This window comes from Squalius cephalus (genome assembly GCF_949319135.1).
Source record: "Squalius cephalus genome assembly, chromosome: 1".
NCBI classification, from domain to species: Eukaryota; Metazoa; Chordata; class Actinopteri; order Cypriniformes; family Leuciscidae; genus Squalius; species Squalius cephalus.
The window spans coordinates 5,085,288-5,106,156 of record NC_137122.1 but is presented as its reverse complement, the minus strand read 5'-3'; the positions used below and the strand labels follow the sequence as shown (position 1 = coordinate 5,106,156).

The 20,869-nt window shown below is 37.2% G+C and overlaps 2 protein-coding genes across 3 annotated transcripts in view; both read right to left on the bottom strand.

Annotated features, from left to right (window-relative positions):
• LOC307156367 (uncharacterized protein) overlaps positions 1–20,869 on the bottom strand; it is a 1,306,365-nt gene that overhangs the window by 118,289 nt on the left and 1,167,207 nt on the right. The window lies entirely within an intron of this gene.
• LOC307156254 (uncharacterized protein) overlaps positions 1–20,869 on the bottom strand; it is a 166,677-nt gene that overhangs the window by 48,313 nt on the left and 97,495 nt on the right. The window lies entirely within an intron of this gene.

Genomic DNA, 20,869 nt, shown 5'->3' with positions numbered 1-20,869 from the left:
ACATTTTTTTTAAATTTCCCTGAAAATTGAAAATGCATTAAAACCATATCAGAAAGACTTGAAATAACTTCTTGAAAATATGAAGTGAAATCTAAAAACATTTCACAACATTTACATCAAGATCTTGAGCATAAGATATCATGGGAGAGAAATACTCAGTAAGAATCAATTGTAGTGTAATTTTACTGTAGAAGAAAAGTACATGTATTTAGAAGTAATAGTAGTAAATATAGAAAGAACAGCATAAAAGAGGCAAGGTCACAGACAGTAATAACAAAAACTACTGTTTGTCAGCAAAAATGAATGCTCGCAAAACTCTCATTGTTGGTGTTTCATCCCCAGAAAGTCCATACACCACAGTCTGTAAAAACTGCCACACTGTGGAACATTGTTTCAGGTAGTCTATGTCAAATATGTAGAACGCCTTAAAGCAAACATCAACTGCAGCAAGCAATGTATTTTGCTCGAGTGCCTCTTCGTTTATAATGGCAAAGGCTTGAAAGCACTGGTTGTCTCCAAGCATGAGAACATGTGGAAATTCAGAGTCTTTTGAGCGCAGGTACTCAGCCATATTGGTCCCAATCTGACAACCAAAAAAAAAAAAAAAGAAAAAAAAAAAAAAGAAAAGAATTAGCATCAATTTAGAACGCAAAAATTTAAAACTAATGTAAATACCTTTAGGAACAGTAAAGGCTATGACACACCAAGCCAACCATCGGCCAATGTTAGCACTAGTCGGACCCCAGTTGGCAGGGATTGGCCGTAGCCTTTGCAGTGTTCCAACTTTTTGGCCCAGATGCAAATGACTCATGGCAACAACACAGTTACCGTTTGATGTCACTAGTTTTTTTTTATGTCGGCTTGGTGTGTCATGGCCTTAAAGGATTAGTTCACCCAAAAATAAATACTTAAATTAAATTAAATCTGTTCATCATATAACGCGATCAAGTCTCTTCAGACAATTTGGAATACATTAGATTCATATGAATTAGTTTTACAATCTTTTTATTAACTTTTTGTAGCATCAAAGTGGTAATTGCATAGACTGTCAATAGTGGGACAGAAAGCTGACACTACTCAATGTATTTTTTCACTCAAAAATTAAATTAAAAACATTACTAGATTTGTGATGTTGATAATTGTTAAGATGTGTCAGTCTGTGAAAAGGGTCCATACAATATATTGTAAATACTTAAATCATGTAGTTTTAGCAATGGCTGTTAACTTACCGGCTGTATGTCTATGAAGGCCTTCCGGGTTTCAATGGAAGTTGGTTTAAACGTTTTCCTTCCAATCTTGTACACTGATGTTGGAAGGACTACAGGAAGTACTGCAAGGCGACATCACTCTGCATCTCTTTAGAATACAATGAAAAAATGTTCACAAAAATCACTCAAAATTAAAAAAAAAAAAAGTCTTCATAAAACTGCAATAAAATTTGACTGCAATAAATCTGGATGTATGACATTCATTTATTAAATTGTGTTACAAAGAAATAGTTAACAAAATGAAAATAGTCCTGACTAACAGTAATTGTAAAAAGGGAAAATCTCTCCTTTTTTAGAATGACATGAGAGATAGTAATTAATTTTTAGACTGAATTATTCATTTGTAACAGTGTTCTTAATACCCATTACCTGCTGACATCAATTCTACACTGGAAAGTAGATCAAGACATTGTTTCTCTCTGCTGGCAAACTGCAGAATCTTATCCTTAAACACAGGTACCCAATTTTTGGTGAGTTTTGAAGCGGAGTCTGGATTCAAAATTAAGAAATCCTGGGATATCTAAAAAATACAAAACAAAGGCCAACATGGCAAACAAAGTTGTAAAAATACTGAGCCAATATTTTTATTTCTTAAATTTAAACCCACCATGCCTGTAGCAGGTCTGTGGTATCGACCTGGACTGAACCATGCTTCCTTGTGTTTAAAGAAAAAGAAAATGGTATTAAAAAGTGCAACACTGGCCCCAAAATCACATCCCTGTGTTAGACACTGTACTCACATAGCCTTTACCCTGGCAATCCTTAAGGCATGGAAACTGTTCAACTACTGATGAAGCCAGGGTGACTTTTGTACCTGCACTTGGGCTAGAAGAAAAAAATTCATATTTTGAATTTTAACAATAGTACAAATGTACACACCAAGACATTTAATATATCAAAACATATTTTAGCATTAAAATGTTTTACTTTAATTTGTATTGAAAATGTGTACTCACTTTTCTCCAAAGCGTTCAATAAGATGTGACACCAAGATCCGAACCATGGCTTGTCTCTCTTTAAGTGAAATGCAGTGCTTGTTTTCAATAGCTACAATACCTCTGCCATTGGGTGTTGCAAGAAGGATGTCTCTTACGTTCTAAAAAAAAAATAGTTTTGTTTAAAAGAAAAACATCCTACAAATTTCTTTAATTTAATGCAAAAAAGAAAAGAAAAAGACAACGCCTTTTCTAGCAACAGTCTGGTCCCAAAACAAGAAATCAATAAACACAAACTTACAAATGCTGCTACTTGCTCCACAGATATCCTGTGCTGCTGCTCCCTTGATATAGTAGGTGTAATTGCAAGCTCTTCAATTGATTCCTTTAATAGAAAAAATTAATGGTAATGCACATGTATGCATTTTTACAGTATGTTAGGTCTGCACAATATATTGTTTCATGATGTGCACATTCACATTACTGTTAATTCGACTAAACCATTATTTTCAATGAAACTTACAAGATTTATATGATGTCATCAAATTGAGAATAATTAATCTTTAATAATAGTGAAATCAGGGTCGATGATATCAAATATACAAGGCTTAACAGAGTTGAAATTAGAAGTGGGAAAATGAGACAGAACAGTTAGCTGGATTTAACACTTTTCTGCGTCAAAGCAGCATTTGGCAAAAAAAATATATATATATATTTATGAAATAAACAACATAATTTAACAAGTACAACAGTAACAAAAAAGTATTAGGCTACTGTTTTGCATTTATTTTTCAATGTCCTTCGATGCACTTTCCAGTCATTTCAGAAAGATCACAGTGCTTGCTGCCTTTACATTCTCTAAAACAAAAATTAATGTCAGTCAAAAGGCATTTTATTATCACAGAAAACTTGAGAAAAGCTCTTATCTCCAAATTATCCCGGGAGTGGCACGGACAAAATGGCGGTCGAGGTAACGTAAATAAAAAATTAAAAAGGTAAAAATGTAAGTATAGTTAATAGTATGCTCATATTAAATTAATAATATCTACTGTTACTATTGTACAGTTAAACGAAAGCAGAGCGGACAATTTGTGAAGTATGTTCTGACAGAAGACCTAACGTCGTTAGCAAAGTAAGTTAAACTTCACCGAATCAAACCCGTAGGTAATACAGCAAATCATATATAATAAAGTAAAGTTAACATATTCAGAAGCAAAAATTAACTATTAACTTTTAAAAATGGACTTACAACTTTTCCCTTCCTAAGGCCAGCGTCGCGATGACAGTGTGGCGCACTTTCTTCCTAATGTAGTCCACTGAGCAGAGCGTATGAGGCGCAGCGCGGCTGTCATTCGGCCGTGAGGAGCTGAGCCGTTTAAAATCTTTAGAGAAATATTTAATATGTAAGGGATAATGTATAGCGAGGAGGTTGTTATAGCGAATAACAACCCCGACAGGCTGACCGGGACAAAATATTGATTTAAAAAGGAGTTTATTGATTTAAAAACGATTATATTGCTTCCGCTAAAGAAAATAGTCCGTTCCGCGTCCATAGCAACGCTCTGTTTTTCATGGCAATGGTGTCGTCGGTGTGTTATACTTCGCAGCGGTCTGTTATCAAGAAATAACAGACCGTATTCTACATTGGAATTCAACCAAGCCATGTAATAAATGTTGATAACGGATTCTATTAACAGAATTTTTGGAAATAAGACATAAGAAAACCAATACAATAGCGGCAGTTAAGACTTGAGGCAAAAACCGCGAATATTTCCATAAGCTATTTTCTGACTTTCCCACCTTCCCACGAAATCTCAAAATACTCTTGGATAAAAAACAATAGATAACTAATTGAAATTTGTATATTTACTCACCATAAATTGCATACACGTCTTTTCTTTGCTTCCACCTGAAGGCGCTAAGAAAATGGCGGCTTTTCTGACTGGTGTCGTCCGTGTTGTTGCGTGACGTGCGTGCTCTCTTTCACGTCCGCGTTCCCAACCCAGCACCGCTGGGTTACAGATTAAGAACGATTTTCAACCCAAATTGGGTTACATCAACCCAGCATCCTTACCCAACAGTCTCAACCCAACGTTTGGGTTGAAAAAACAACCCAGCATTTTTTAGAGTGTATCTTTCTATCTTTCTAACTAATCTTTTTTCTAACTAATATTTCTTTCTTTATAAATAATCTTTCTTTCTTGCTAATCTTTCTTTCTTTCTTTTTTAACTAATCTATCTATCTATCTATCTATCTATCTATCTATCTATCTATCTATCTATCTATCTCCATCTAATATTTTTTTCTTTCTAATTAATATTTCTTTCTTTCTAACTAATCTTTCTTTCTGTATAATAATTATTTCTAATCTATCTATCATTCTAACTCATCTCTCTTTTTCTTTCTAACTAATCTTTTTCTTTCTAACTATTCTATCAAACTTTAAACTACATTCAATTTCAAACCATTTTAACTTCAAACTACTTTAAACTTCTTCAAACTCTCTGGTCCAGCTTTCTCAAGCCAACTTAAAGTTAGTCTCAACAAACTTTTTTTCTAGTTGTTTTCATCTGATGTGCATTTTCTACGAGGCCAATAATCTGTAAAAGCGCAAACCTACAGCAAAATGGCTAACCAAAAAAAAATAAACTAAATTTTTCAGAAAGAGGAGATTAATGTCATTTTAGAGGAGGTGGAGCTATACAAACGTATTTTTTCAGCAGGTTTTAAGGGCAGTCATACAAAACAAAAAATCTGGGAGGATATTGCTACAAAACTGACTTCAACTAGGGGCATTAAAAGATCAGGGAAGGAGGTCAGCAAGAAGGTCAGCTAAAAGGAAAAGGAAAAGGGCACTGCAGAGGACAACATTTAATAAAACAGGTAGGCCTACTGGGCCCAATGAGTCCCCCCTTCTCACAGCAGAGGAAGAATAGGCCAGTACTTGGCACAAGTGCTTCAGATGGCATTTCTGGTGGTATAAGCATCCATGGAGGAGTAGGGGTAACTCAACCTGAGCCTAAGTCAGGTCCTTCATACTCAGAGGAACTGTCAGCTCTACGATGATTTTCAAGTGCTACTTAAAGGGAGGGTGAAACACTCAGTTTCAGTCAATCTCATGTTAATCTTGAGTACCTATAGAGTAGTATTGCATCCTTCATATCTCCAAAAAGTCTTTAGTTTTATTATATTTATAAAAGAAAGATAGTGGTGCTTACGCGCCAATAGCTAAGAACACACAGACATTTGAAGCAGTTTTACTCACGGTTCCAACGCACGACCGTTAACCTTTATCGTTGGGACTGCTCCATCCTTAAGAATTAGATGATCTGCAAATCCGGCGTCGAACTGGGCCTTGTTTATAAAACAATCATCGTCGAAATGCAGGGAACAAACAAAGTCCTGTGACTGCAGCGAGCACAGCGCTTTGATGGGCGTACTGCTTTCGCTCTCTTGCTCTGGTCTACGGGTGCGCGCGCGCCCTTCCGGGAGAAGTGCCCTTAGGACCGTTATAAGGAAATTCCACCCATCTGACGTCACACAGGCCCATATTTGAAAAAAAACGTTCCGAAACTTGTGACAACCCGGAAGGAGTATTTTTGGCACAGAAATACTCCATCAAACGTACTTAAACTTAATTTTTGAAACTTTGTCCATGTTTAGCATGGGAATCCAACTCTTTAACAGTGTAAAAAACTCAGTATGCATGAAATAGCATTTCACCCCTCCTTTAAGTCACAAGGCTTTTGGGAAACAGACCGTGATATTAAGATCAGTCGTACGATCGCTTTTACGAACTTACTAATCGGTGAGTGGCGGCTGGTGAAAACTATCTTAGGTGGGGCTGTGCCATATTCAGTCAGTATCAATAGTCTGGTAACCATAGGAGCCATCAGGTCTTTTAGCATTGTGGCTCTTCCTCAAGTCATCCGTCAAGCATCCACCCTTCTCTCATTCAAAAACCTCTTCAAAAAACACATTTTCTTCTCTGAATATTACTCTTCAGCTCACAGTCTGTAAATTCTACCTTATTATATGTTGTTTGTTTGAATCCCTATATCTTTAACTTAACGTTGACCTCTGTATTACTTTCTGCAGTCACTCCTCTTTCAGTAAGGGGCAATATTTGCCCCCTTAAATTGATATAGTTCCAGTGCATTTTTTACCTTTACAAATACCTTTATAAAATAAATCATGCTAAATAAATAAATAACACTCTAGCACCCTCTATTGGCCAGCCGCCCCTGCTGAGCTGATGAATATATAATGTACTGATGATATTCATGACTGATATCCCGGAGAATACAATACAGTTGAGTCTGCCTTATTTATATATTCATACTCCATATGTTCTGTCTCTTTCAGAGATGTCTGTGACCGGCTCCAGTCCAGATGATCTGGGTTCTTCTGATGGGCAGAACTGGCTCTGGGAAAAGCTCATCAGGAAACACTTTACTGGGAGAAAAGAGGCTTAAAGTTAAGAAGAAACAAGAAGCTGAAGTGGATTTTCCAGATACAATACAATACAATACAATACAATCTTTATTTATAGAGCACAATTTAAAAACAACCGAGGTTGACCAAAGTGCTTTACAACACTATGAATACTACAAATAAATACACAGTAAGAAAGACACAAGTTTATAAAACATAATAACATACAAGCTGTAAACACAGGCGAGGTTCCTAAGGCCAAAAACACAGAACAATAGTTCAAGGAATGTTAAACGCCAAGGAAAACAGATAAGTTTTAAGAGTGGACTTAAAAACAGACAAGGTTGGGGCAGTTCTGATGTAAAGCGGAAGATCGTTCCATAACTTTGGACCAACAACAGAAAAGGCACGGTCACCCCTGGTTTTTAGTCTTGTCCTAGGCACTTGCAACAAATTAAGATTAGTAGATCTTAGTGATCTTGATGGAATGTAAGGTGTTGTGGTTTAATTCTTTTCAGGGGAATGACTTCAAAGATATTTGATATCAGAAAAAATTAGACTTTATTAACAAACAAAGCCGAGTGTCCCTCTGCAGAAAAGCCCCTCCAGAAAGGCCTTCCAGCATATGTATATACCTACATCCTTCTCCCAAATATGGTAATGCATTCTATAGATTATTTTGAGAAATAGTTTGTACCATGTGACTTTACTGAAATAGAATTTTCTGCTGCAACAACACAGCTCTCAGGTTCCAAAGTCAAGCAAAAGTCACCCACAGACAAGGAAATAATAGTGTACAAAAACCAGTTGAATTACTTATTTTCTATATAATAAAATCTTCAACATTCCCTCCTCTGGGGCTTATTTAAGCCCCACATTCACTATCATTTTCCAGAGTGTAGTTTCAAAATCCAGTCCCCTCCGTTATACTACCTTAGTAACTAAATTAAGTCACTCATTCTTATTTTCAATGACTAAAATTATGCCACCACACTCCGGAGGAGCAATCGAGCCAAACATCTTTCTCCATACATTTTTCTTTCTTTCAGTTGTTTTTTCTTTTTCAATGGAGAAAGTAAAAGACTCTAATCCTCCCTAATCAACCATCAAACATTGTTACAAGTGTGTGGATGAAATTGGTTCAGCATTGTCTTATTGTCACAGTTATGTAGAACATGTCAAACACAAAAATCCCTTATACAATTAAAAGTTATTCTTGCGGTGTAGATATCCTCTTCGACCCAGACACCCAGGATCTGGCTTATTCATTTTCTTCTTCATCCTTATTTGAGGTACTTCAATCAATGTCCAATGATTGTAAATCTCAATTTGGGTTATAAGCCCAATCTTCTTAATAATATATGATTTAGTTGCCCTCTAATATTAGTTTTCATTATCTGTTTAATATGGGAAGTACACAACAGAATAATAACCCCCTTTCAATATTGCAACTCCAAAAAACATTCCTAATTCTTTAAATAAATTTTCCTTAACTTTTTGACTCAATCGTATTTACAAATTTTTCTCCAAACATAAGTCATTCTGTTTTTTTTTTTATGTAATTGTTTTCCTTATAATAAAGGCAAATCATTATAATAAATCTCTGCTGATTATAATAGAATACATTATTTAGTTTGCATGTTTTTCCCGCATAATCCATATGAATTAAAATAGGGCTGGGTAAAAATAATTTTATCTCTTTTTTATTTGCTTATTATTTTTATGAAGGAATATCAATTCTTAAATTTGAAGAATCAATCTTTTAGTCAGTCATTTTTAGTTGATGAACAACCATAACACTGTAGTGCAGCTACATTAAATCACAATTTTCTTTGTTATAACGCTTTATATTTCAAATTCTGTCTACTTTATCACAAATTTAACAATAAATAGTATTTTAAAATGTTTAATCTCACGTGTTGCAGCTTTTTCTCATGATAGCTCCTCAGTTCAAGCATACCTTAACTGAATACCTTTTCCTTCCTTTCTACTAATTTCTAAATGAACTATTATGAATAAACTTAATTATGTCACATGTAATCACTCAAACTAAGAAAGCTTCAAGAGCAATGTTACATTTACTTCATAAAAGTAATTCAATGAACTCACTAGACAATTAGAAAACAAAGCCGAGTGTCCCTCTGCAGAAAAGCCCCTCCAGAAAGGCCTTCCAGCATATGTATATACCTACATCCTTCTCCCAAATATGGTAATGCATTCTATAGATTATTTTGAGAAATAGTTTGTACCATGTGACTTTACTGAAATAGAATTTTCTGCTGCAACAACACAGCTCTCAGGTTCCAAAGTCAAGCAAAAGTCACCCACAGACAAGGAAATAATAGTGTACAAAAACCAGTTGAATTACTTATTTTCTATATAATAAAATCTTCAACAAAGGCTGTAACAAATCAGTTAAGTACTGTGGGGCCAGACTGTGTAAAGTTTTAAAAACAAACATTAAGATTTTGTAATCGATTCTATACTTAACTGGCAACCAATGAAGTGAAATTAAAACCGGCGTAATATTCTCGTATTTGCGCTTTCCTGTGAGAAGCCGGGCTGCTGCATTTTGGACTAACTGCAAGCGAGAAACACAAAACTGAGAAACACCGACATACAAAGAGTTGCAGTAGTCAAGCCGAGATGTTACAAATGCGTGCATAGCTATTTCAAGCTTCTTTAGAGATAGAAATGGCTTTACTTTTGAAAGAAGACGAATATGGTAGAAACAAGACTTAACCACTGTGCTTATCTGCTTATCAAATTTTAGGTTATTGTCAAACAAAACACCCAGATTTCTGACACATGAGGTACTGTACGGTGACAGAGATGTACTATCGAAATCGTATACACATTGTTCAGTCGGACCAAACACAATAAATTCAGTTTTACTCTCATTGAGGCTCAAGAAGTTTGTTGCCAGCCAAAGTTTTAGCTCCTCCAGACAATCCAGAATGGGCTTAAAGGCATTCTTATTACCACGCTTTAAAGGAATATAAATCTGAGTATCATCGGCATACAGATGGAAAGAGACCCCATATTTACTAAAGATAGACCCCAATGGAAGCAGATAAAGAGAAAACAACGCTGGACCAAGAATCGATCCCTGAGGTACACCAGATCTTAACTGTATCTCAGAAGAGAAATGGTGCCCAATATTGACCACAAACCTCCTATCAATAAGATACGACCTAAACCATTCCAATACTTTGCCCCGTAAACCAACGCAAGTTTCAAGACGAGAGATTAGAACGTTATGGTTGACCAGATCAAAGGCACAGCTGAGGTCTAACAAAACCAAAGCCATAAACTGGCCAGAATCCGTAGTCAACATGACATCGTTTAAAACTCGTAATAGGGCTGACTCCGTGCTATGGCAAGATTTAAAACCAGACTGAAACTTTTCGTAAATGGAATTATAAGACAGATATGACTGAAGTTGGTTTAAAAAAGCTTTCTCAAGGATTTTAGATAAAAAAGGCAAATTTGAAATGGGACGGAAGTTAGACAGCAGTGTGGAATCAAGATTTGTTTTTTTTAAGATGAGGTCTCACTGTAGCTAGTTTGAAATCATGGGGAACAGTCCCAGTTTGGAGACACTTATTAATAACAGACAGCAGATCAGGGCCAACAGTATCAATAATCTGCCTGAGAAAGCGTGATGGAATAACATCCTGGGGACACATTGTGGATTTCAGACTGGACATAATTCTGATCAAGGTGTCCAGGTTCACAGACTCAAATTCAGACCAGATAGAAACAGAGTATGGAACATCAACCAATTTGTATGATGACAGTGACAAAGCAGCTGTTATTTCAGAAATCTTATCAATAAAATAAACAGCAAAATTCTCGCATAGAGTGACAGACACCTCAGGAAAAAGATTAACATTTGGATGAAGTACAGTCTCAATTGCAGAAAATAAAATGTTTGGCTTATAGCTGTTTTGTGTTATTAACTCTGAGAAATATTTACACTTTGCTGCTTTGGCGGCTCGCTGAAAGGCAGAAAGAGAGTCCCGTAGGATTTCATACGAAACTTGTAATTTGTCTTTCTTCCACTTACGCTCTGCCTTTCTGCAAGCCTTTCTAAGGGAACGAGTAGTATCATTGTGCCAAAATACTGAATTATGCTTACGTTTTTTCGCCTTTAGTGGTGCAATAGAATTTAAGATATTTAGACAGTTATTGTTAAAAATACTAAGATGTTCATTGGCATCCAAGCAACAGGTGAAAGAGTTCATAACCTGAGTAGCACTTAATAGTTCATACTTTGTAGAGAATTCTTCACTTGAGCGATCCGTAAAAATATGAGTCCAGCGTAGCTTTGATGATTGATTTAGGTTATTTCCATCAAACATCATAGAAAACCGTATAGGCAAATGGTCAGATATACCAGCGTCCATGATCTTTATATCCAGCAGTGATAGACCACGAGATAAAATCAAGTCCAAAGTATGTCCCTGAACATGAGTAGGTCCAGACACCCATTGCACAAAATCAAAGGAATCAAGTAAACTAAGAAAATCTTTTGAAAGTGGTTTAGAGCCACAACACACATGGATGTTAAAATCTCCCAGTATTTAAATCCTGTCATAACTAACGACAATTTCACTCTACTGATCTACTGGATCCATATCTGAATCTGGAGATGATGATGAGAGAACAGCTCGTCTCTCGACACACCTGCACTTTATGATAATGAACTCAGTAAAGTGGAGATTGTAGCTGAAATAGAAAAGTTTATTATATTCTTGTCTCCTGGACTAAACACTTAAAGTGGACAAAAAAAAAAAAAAAACATACCTATGGACTAAACATGTGATGCGCATGTGCACACCGTCTGTGTTTTCGCGGTTTTGCATTTTTGAGGTTTGCGCAGAGAAAAATTTTTTTTTTCAGCATTTTTCAGGGCTTGCAGCTTGATCCTATTTCAGGGTTTGCGTTCTCGAGCCTCAGGCACTGTTTGGTGCGGATTGCTTCGTGTAATTATTGATTAAACTCTTTACTCATTTTATCAACATCTCATTGTTATTATCCATTTTCTTATTTTCTGCTGATTCTGCTTTAATTAGGAATAATTTTAGTTCTTAAAGTCATGAAGTATCTTGATATGGTTGCTTTTTGAGCTTTCCATGTTTTCATTTTCTCAGAGCTTTTAAATGCCTAATAAATTATATTTCACTGCAGACATGACTGACACTGATTGAGATTGATGTCTGTCTACATTTAACAGTTTCATATCCAGTATCATATGTACATTTCAAAGAGTTTGTTCTAGTCAGTTTGAAGTTCATTCACACCATGAGGCTTCACGAAGTCAGAACAATCACTATGAACTTTAAACAACACCAGCCCTGGCTCCAGCTTTGAGATGTAGGGTGGGCCAAGTGAAACTCCTAGTTTTAACATTATAGTATTTTTTAATCAATGAGTAAAAAGACCAAAGATCATGTCTGGGGCCCCTGGGCTTGAGTTTATGTTCGGGCCCTACATATGCTGCGAATGACCTTAACTGAACATCATTATAGAGTAGCACAACATACACAACAATTAAAATATAACCTATTCGAGGCTCCTAGAACAATTAATATGCAACATGCCAAGCCTAGTCAAAGTTTAGAGGTAATATTAAATAGTCATTAATATACAATACAGGATGTGCTCTATCAGCATAATTGCGTAATCAGTGTTGGGTGTAATACAGTACTAACTAATTAATGAATTACTGTAATTTAATTATTTTTTATTCTAAAATTAAAATAAGGAATTTCTCTTTAAAAAATAGTACAGTAATCTTATTACACTGTTGAAGATTTAATAAGTAGCTTTTAGTAGAATAAAGTAGAAGTCACGTGAATACAGACTTCTGTAAAAGTATTTTTATTTCAGTGTTTTTTCTTTAGTAAGGACATGCGCTAGTCGAACTGCCTCATGTATCTAAACATAATAGAAGCTTTCTACTTTTATCTGGGGTTTCAACAAAAGGAAATTCTACAGGTGCTAATCTACCAACATGCCTTTACTATTAGTCTTAGGACGCTACAGAATAAACTGAGCCGGACTTTACAGGCCAACACACTTTTCAGACTAGATGGAGGTGATCCTCCTCTGCTTATTCTGACTATTTTGTGCTTCACTTGAAAAAGTTCCTTTCAACTTTAGTAACTGGAGTCACTTCAGTTCTAAAATAATAATAATAATGGAAGGCTACTAGTAAAGCTGAATCTGCGTGGCCCTGATTGGCTGCGGTGGTGTCCCGTACGCAGGCTGATAACGTCACCGCTCGCTCGCGCCGTCTCTCTTCCGTCATAAGCCTCTGTTACTCCAGTTTGGACGCGTACACGACAGCTGCGCACAGCTCGGACGCGGACTACTTGTATTTATACTTTCTGCTGAGGTCCGCTCGGTAAACGCGTTAAACGCATACGCATTAGATCGGTCTGGCCAGTATAATCGATAATATTTTAAATATTTAAAGTTTATATTTGCATTTATGTCAAAACCTAGACACTTTCAAACATCAAAATGACATTTATTCATATGTATTCGTGTCAAAATGACATATAAACATCTTTTCCTATTCTATTTTGCCTGGAAACGCTTCCAACAGGCTTGCGTGAAAAATAGGCATTGTTTCTATTTCTAGAAGGCACGCGTTTTCCGTTTTTTCAAATTCGGCGTCCATGTTATTTCCATCTCTTTCGCGGTTTTAACCTAATGAACGCGCGCCCTTGGTCCGCGCGGGCACAAAAAATGGGAGGCACGCGCCAGTCCGCAACAAGCCTCCGCGCGCACCCCCGATGACGATTTTTACGTCACGCGGACCCTTGCGGACCCTCGCGGTCGCGGAAAGTATAACAGAGGCTATAGTGTTTCAGCGTCGAGTCTTCTGAGGTGAGGAGAGCAGAACACGGTATTTCTCATATTTACACAACCATCACACACACTTTATACAGTTTGGTTAAGCGACAGACTCATTTCTGTATTGTTTTCATTGATCACAGCGATACTTGTGCGTCTTTTCTGGCGTCTTCCTTCTGAAATAAACATTTAGTGCAGCAGCAGCGAGCATGAGGAGAATATGTTGAGTTAATTCAGACCTGAGCGAGTTTGAGTTCGTTTGTGTGATTGTCTCGATGTTTGGAGTGAGAACTGTTACTGAATGTCAAGTTAAAGTTTGAGATCTGTGAGGGGAATCGATCTCAAGTGTTTCTGTTGCCGTTTTCATGTTTACCTTTATTTATTATTGTCGACATTTATCGTTGGCAGATTACATTTACTTATTAAAATTGATGTAGACACTTCCCAGATAGCACACGTACGTCGGGCCGACGTTGGCCCAACATCGAGCGTCGGCCTCCCTCCCTATAACATCGCAAAGGCGTCGGCCAGGCGTAGGCAGATCTCTTGTCAGTCAGTGCTCTATTTCCCAGCTCCGTTACGTCGGCTTTAGGTCGGCCCACTATACGGGAGGCCGATGTCGCGTTGTGCTTGTGAACTTTCAAGTCGCTTTCAAACACTGGAGCGGCCGCGGCGCAGAGTTGCCATGGAAACGCCGCGGGACCATTGCGACTGGTAAGCAGGAAAACTCCCTCTCTCGCTGTTGTTTTCAAATTCACTGCTTTCAGGTGATATTAGTCTCTAAAATCACACGGATAATACACACAACTGTTCTTGACACTTCTCTTACTTGTAATTGATACGCTTATGTTGAATATTTACTTTTATAGACATGGCTTTGTGTCTTCGGAAAAAGTCCGTTAGCATCTCAACCGTTTTCAGAAGAGTTAAGCTAAGTTAACGTTGACTCGGTTGAGCTTTTGTTTATGAAAGTTTGGGCTTTTAATCACCTCTTATGTGTATATGAGAGGTTTTGTAAAGGTTTTACTTGGAAGTGAACTAATTTATTTTACACAAACGTAAACATGAACGTATGTAATCGGTGACGTCACTTACATGGAGAACTTACACTTAAGTTACATGGTTGAAACTAGCTCAGTGGTAAACAAATATTGATTAAAAAAAATGTTCTGTGATTTCAGCAGCAACAAAATAACAGAGGGAAAGCTCCACGACTTCAACATTTCTGAAGAAAGCTACTGCTGGAGAAGTAGGAAATACAGGTAGGTAGGTAACGTTAGGAAATCCAAAACTAAAGAATTAATTACTGATTTTAGGAAACAGAGTCCCCCTCTTCCCCTCACTATCATAACCTATTGAGATAATACAAGAATACAACCTTGGCACAATAATTGATAGTAAGCTATGTTTTGAATCACACACACTGATGCTGTTTGTGCCAAAGCCCAGCAGCGAATGTATTTTTACCGTAGACTGAGAAATTTTAACATTGACCCCACTTTGATGAGAATGTTTTATTCTTGTTTTATTCAGTCTGTTTAACCTTCAGTTTTATCTGCTGGTTTGGTTCCTTGTCTACAAAAAACGATTAGAGAGTATTGTTAGGACGTGTAGCAAGATTGCAGGCTTTAACTTTCCCCCTCTCTCACACATTTAGCAGCTACTCCAACAGAGTGGCAAAGAAGGCACTATCTATTGCAGCTGACCCTAGTCATCCTTTGTCCTGCCAGTTCAAGCTACTTCCCTCAGGCCGTAGGTACTCCATGCCCAGATGCAGGTCAAATAGATTCAGAAACTCATCTCAGAAAAGCATTTCACCTCTGCTGTAGCTTATATATAATATAGCTTAGCTATAGCTTCTTACTTGTAATAAACCTGGCATTATATAATAATATTGTTGGCTCTGTGACAAATGGTTTGTTGTGTTCCTAGATCCTTCAATGTTGATGCCCTGGCCTCCACCGTAGCAGAGTTGGGCGGATCATCATCTCTTAAGGCGCTATGAACCATATGATTAGTAAGTAAAACTTCAAACATACACTAATGTCTAACATGCACTAATTGTGTTGGTAAAAAAATTATGTTTTGAAAGAAGTCTCTTATGTTCACCAAGAGAGCATTAAAAACAATAATATTGTGAAATAATATAACAAATTTTAAATAACTGTTTTCTATGTGAATATATTGTAAAATGTAATTAATTCCTGTGATCAAAACTGAATTTTCAGCATCACAGCTTCATATGATCTTTCAGAAATCATTCTAATTTGATGATTTGACGCTCAAGAAAAATGTATGATTATTACCAGCTTTCATTTTCTCAAAGGCGTAGCAGGATACCCAGGGCTTGGTTTACACCTATCACAATTTCTAGCCACTGGGGGACCATAGGCAGGCTAGGGGAACTCATATTAATGTTAAAAAACCTCATAAAGTGAAATTTTCATACCATGCAACCTTTAAGTGTTTTATACCAGTTTTCTATGTGAGGAAAACGCTTAACTGTACATAGTAGTCTATTTTTAATTAGTATGGTGTTTACAGAGTTATCATTTATTTATTTTAATATCACTGTCTATGCGTTAAGTCACGTTGTGCAAGTGCAAATCTCTAAATTCAACTTTGAACTTTGGTATTTTACAGGGGACAAGTTCTCAAATTCACATCTTTATGCTGTTGAGTTTTGCTACTCTTTTACTTTCATAAATAACCTTCCTGATAATGTTCGGGGCTCAGACACACTCTCCCAATTTAAATCTAGACTAAAGACACAACTCTTTAGCCAAGCATTCAATTAACACATCTCATAATCTTGTTTTACAGTTAATATGTGATGAAATAGTAAAAAGTGCACATGATCATCTTTTGCCTGAAATAATATGAACTGCAGCTATGCTAATGTTTCTCCTGTTGCTTCCCTGTTTCTATCTCAGGATGCTCAGCAAGTTCACTAGAGATTACAGCAGCTCCAGTTTGGATCCAGCCTCACTTGTGAAGACTTCAGATGATGGCAACTATAGATGGACACAAAACTGCCAGATATTAAGGTGGGGTAAGCGATATTTCAAAAACGCTGTTGGACACTGTTGATATTTGGAATGAACCCAAACAAACACACCCCTCTCTCTTCAATGCTCCACCTCCAAAACTCACCAGATTGCCCAGCAGCCGCATCACCTTATTGGTGTAAATAACTAATTTATGTTATTGCATGACCTGCTCAATAAAAGCGCAACACTAAGAACGTTTCAGGAAACACGTTTTTAATTATGATAAGGGCTGGATTTCCCGAAACCTTCTTAACGCTACGTCGTTCCTAAGTTATACCTTAAGCTGTACCTTATCGTTAATACGTGTTTCCCGAAACGTTCTTAGTTAATTGTACCTTCTGTAAGTCATACGTTCGGATATTTCCCCACCGGTTAATCAAAGTGTGACAACACCGGTAATACCATAATAGAAGTGACGCGCATGCGATGCAGCGTGCTCGTTTTTCCAGGCGCGCATATGCCACAGCGAGATGAAAACATCTCAACTTTTCAGAATGCCACAAGCGCACCGCAGGTCATGTGACAAAAACCAACCGATCAGCTTTGGCCTTTCCGTAACAACATGGAAAACTCGGCCGAACAGCCGATCATAGCTGTACAGGGCGAGTTTTTATTTCTCATCTCCATAAATATATCTAGTAGTAAAGCTAATGCAAGGGCTAGAAATCAATTAATCCTTTGCTGATACTTCCTTGTCATCATGGAGAGCGCAGTTCATGGTTGCATAGCAACGACAGACGCCACGGGAGCGCAAGAGCTTGTAGAAAGGAGAGAGCGCTTTCCACACGTTTTTAGACGTGATATGTGAACGGCCCCTAATTCAGGGTAAACTGAGAATCTATTTGGTTTAAAATCATATTTGTTTTGTTTAAAATGGAGATCACGATAACATACATCAGAATAACATGTTTCAGTCTACTTAAAAAAAGATACTCAATTGAATCATTAATTCAAACACTTTTAAAAACAATTAATTCAGTGTCTCATTCATAAACACCTGGGCTGGGTTTCCCGATAGCGTTGTCTCTTAGCATGCTACGAAGACTCTTAAGGCCCGTTCACACCAAGGACGATAACTATAAAGATAACGATAAAGATATAATTCTAAAAATCGTTCTCCATATTAAAGAATAACAGAGTTCACACCACAACTGTAACGATAAAGATATGAGGAACGATATTGTTGGGATCACTTTCAGAACGATTTTTTTCCAGCTGTCAAACGATAAAACACTGACAGCCAATCAGAATCCACTCTAATTTAAAGGTGTCGCGCATTTAAAATGGATCTGGATCATCCGGGCGCGCGCGTGCTTAGAATAAAAAGACCGTTATCGGTCGTTGGTGTGGACGCATATATAGTTATCTTTATCGTTATCTTTATAGTTATCGTGCTTGGTGTGAACGGGCCTTTAAGGTATAACTTAACTAAAGGTATACCATTTATAGGCGTGTTCCCCGAACCATACCTTAGAAAGCTGCTAAAGATATTCCTTCTTCCGTGTGACGTTACCCAGTGCTGCCCGTGGCGATGCTGCTGAATCTGCTGATATCGATGGCTCGAGAATCAATTATTCTCTCGTGCAGGGGCTGCTTCACTGCGTTAAAGGAATACTCCACCGTGTTTTCATATTAAACTATGTTTTTCCCTTAACTAAGACGAGTTGATACATACCTCTCTCGTCTCAGTGCGTGCACTTAATCGCTCAGGCGCGGTGACACTTTGAAAGCCCAGTTCATTCAATACGGGCCAAGCAGAGAAACAACCAAACACCTCCACGTTTTCCCTATTTAAATACAGTTACTCGAGTAGTGTAACTCGACCTAGGACGGTGACACAAAACAAAACGTTGCGCTTTTCTAAGCGTGTAAAATGGATAACTATATTGTATGGCGGAATACCATTGCAAGTGCTTGTAAGCACTTCGTCTTGGCGCAGTAATATCTTCACTAGAGGGAGCGGGGGCCGGTGAGAGGATTTTTCACGAGTGAAGATATTACTCCGCCAAGACGAAGTGCTTACAAGCACTTGCAATGGTATTCCGCCATACAATATAGTTATCCATTTTACACGCTTAGAAAAGCGCAACGTTTTGTTTTGTGTCACCGTCCTAGGTCGAGTTACACTACGCGAGTAACTGTATTTAAATAGGGAAAACGTGGAGGTGTTTGGTTGTTTCTCTGCTTGGCCCGTATTGAATGAACTTGGCTTTCAAAGTGTCACCGCGCCTGAGCGATTAAGTGCACGCACTGAGACGAGAGAGGTATGTATCAACTCGTCTTAGTTAAGGGAAAAACATAGTTTAATATGAAAACACGGTGGAGTATTCCTTTAACTGAGAAAGCGGTGTTCTTTATAAAAGCAATTAAGAAATGTACGCGGGTTGGGTGAAAATAAACACTGACATTATGGATTCGGATGGCAATAAAATCACAGACTTACCCCTGTAAATGTTTAAAATACCATACGAACCCATGAGAAACAGTTAGCATCTACTTACAATTTAACTGACAGTATGCTTTCACTGGCCTTTGAAAGCACTCCGCAGACGGCGCCGTCTTTTAGCACAACTATTCGCTGTATCGCTGCCATAGTTTGAGCAAACTCCCCACAACAATCATTCCCTTTAAATAGACTATTAAACCTATTAAACTATTAAATGGTTTGCCAGCTGATGTACCTTTGATTGTTGTTAGATTTTTAATTATATTATCCAGTGTAATGACAATTTTATTCTTAGCTTTAGTCCTAACTGCTTTTTCTCAATGTTTTTCACTCTGTTACAGGTTGCCAGGAAGAATCCTTCTCTACATTGTTGCTGTTCCTTTTTGATCCCTTTTCTACTGGAGTTCTTTCTGGTGTCATTAAAATGTCTTAACTTGAATTGTGTCTGTTCATTATACTAGAGACAGTTACACACAAAATTAAGAAGATATTTTTCAATGTCAGTATAGCCTACTTTTTTCATATTGGATAGTCAAGTAACTCCAGGGCTGTATATATGTACATAGACATTGAGGGGGACAAGTCCTACACTGCAAAACATGCTTTTCTTACTTTGTATTTTTGTGTTGTTTCCAGTCCAAATATCTAAAAATTCTTAAATCAAGAAGCATTTACTAGAGAAGTAAAATAACATAAGAAATTCTATTTTGTTTTCAGATAAACAGAGTAATTTAAGTAATTTTTGCTTAAAACAAGCTAAATTATCTGCCAGTGGGGTAAGAAAAAATAATCTTGATTCAATTGGAAAACAAGATTATTTTTTCTTACCCCACTGGCAGATAATTTATCTTGTTTTAAGCAAAAATTACTTAAATTACTTTATGTTTATCTGAAAACAAAATAGAATTTCTTATGTTATTTTACTTCTCTAGTAAATGCTTCTTGATTTAAGAATGTTTAGATATTTGGACTGGAAACAACACAAAAATACTAAGTAAGAAAAGCATTTTTTGCAGTGTATAATTATACGTCAATAATAACAATAGTATGTCAAAGTTAGAAATGGCCAAACTGGAAATTCAATATTGGAAATTCTTGCTCCGCTCTGTTTTTAGGATGGCAAAAAGGTTTAAAAGTTACATTTTAGGCTGGTCTACCTTACAGAGACCATCCAAATAGATAGCCAATCAAATCATAGAAGGCGGGGTTTACTGTTCACAGAAGCAGAGCATGTATTTCATCAGTTTAACGTTGAAATAGTGCGAGGTAAGATGGAAGTGTAAAACTACTCCACTTTTTTTTCTTGAATATGGCCATTTTGAGGGATGAAAGTTGCATGTGTTCAGTATCAAAGCTATTTTATCAATTTAAGTCTCGGGGCAATGTTGACTACAGTTTATGTGCTGCTGAGTGAGTGTTGCAGCGCGATCTCCGCTCTGTGTGTGTGTGTGTGTGTGTGTGTGTGTGTGTGTGTGTGTGTGTGTGTTCGTAAGTGCGTGCGTCAATGAAAGCAGCGCATGGTGTCTAATGTAAAGAGTAGCCCGAAAGGTCCGACCTATAAATAAAGGTCCTATAAAACCCATGCAGAGCTGCCAAAAGATTTACAGCTTTGCATCGTTCAAACATCGGCCGGAGATCATTTGCGATCAAAGGCCGACGTCGAGGAGACATATTGCCGATGAGCAAACGATCTCTGAGCGACATCGTGCCGATGGAACTTTGTACATCGGGCCAACGTCGGCCCGACGTACGTGTGCTATCTGGGTTTATATTGTCCCTGTATGAGTAATGAACGTGGGAAACATCAAATCTATACATGCATGGGAATATATTAATTAAGTTTGACACAGGAAACGTTACATTTTCTT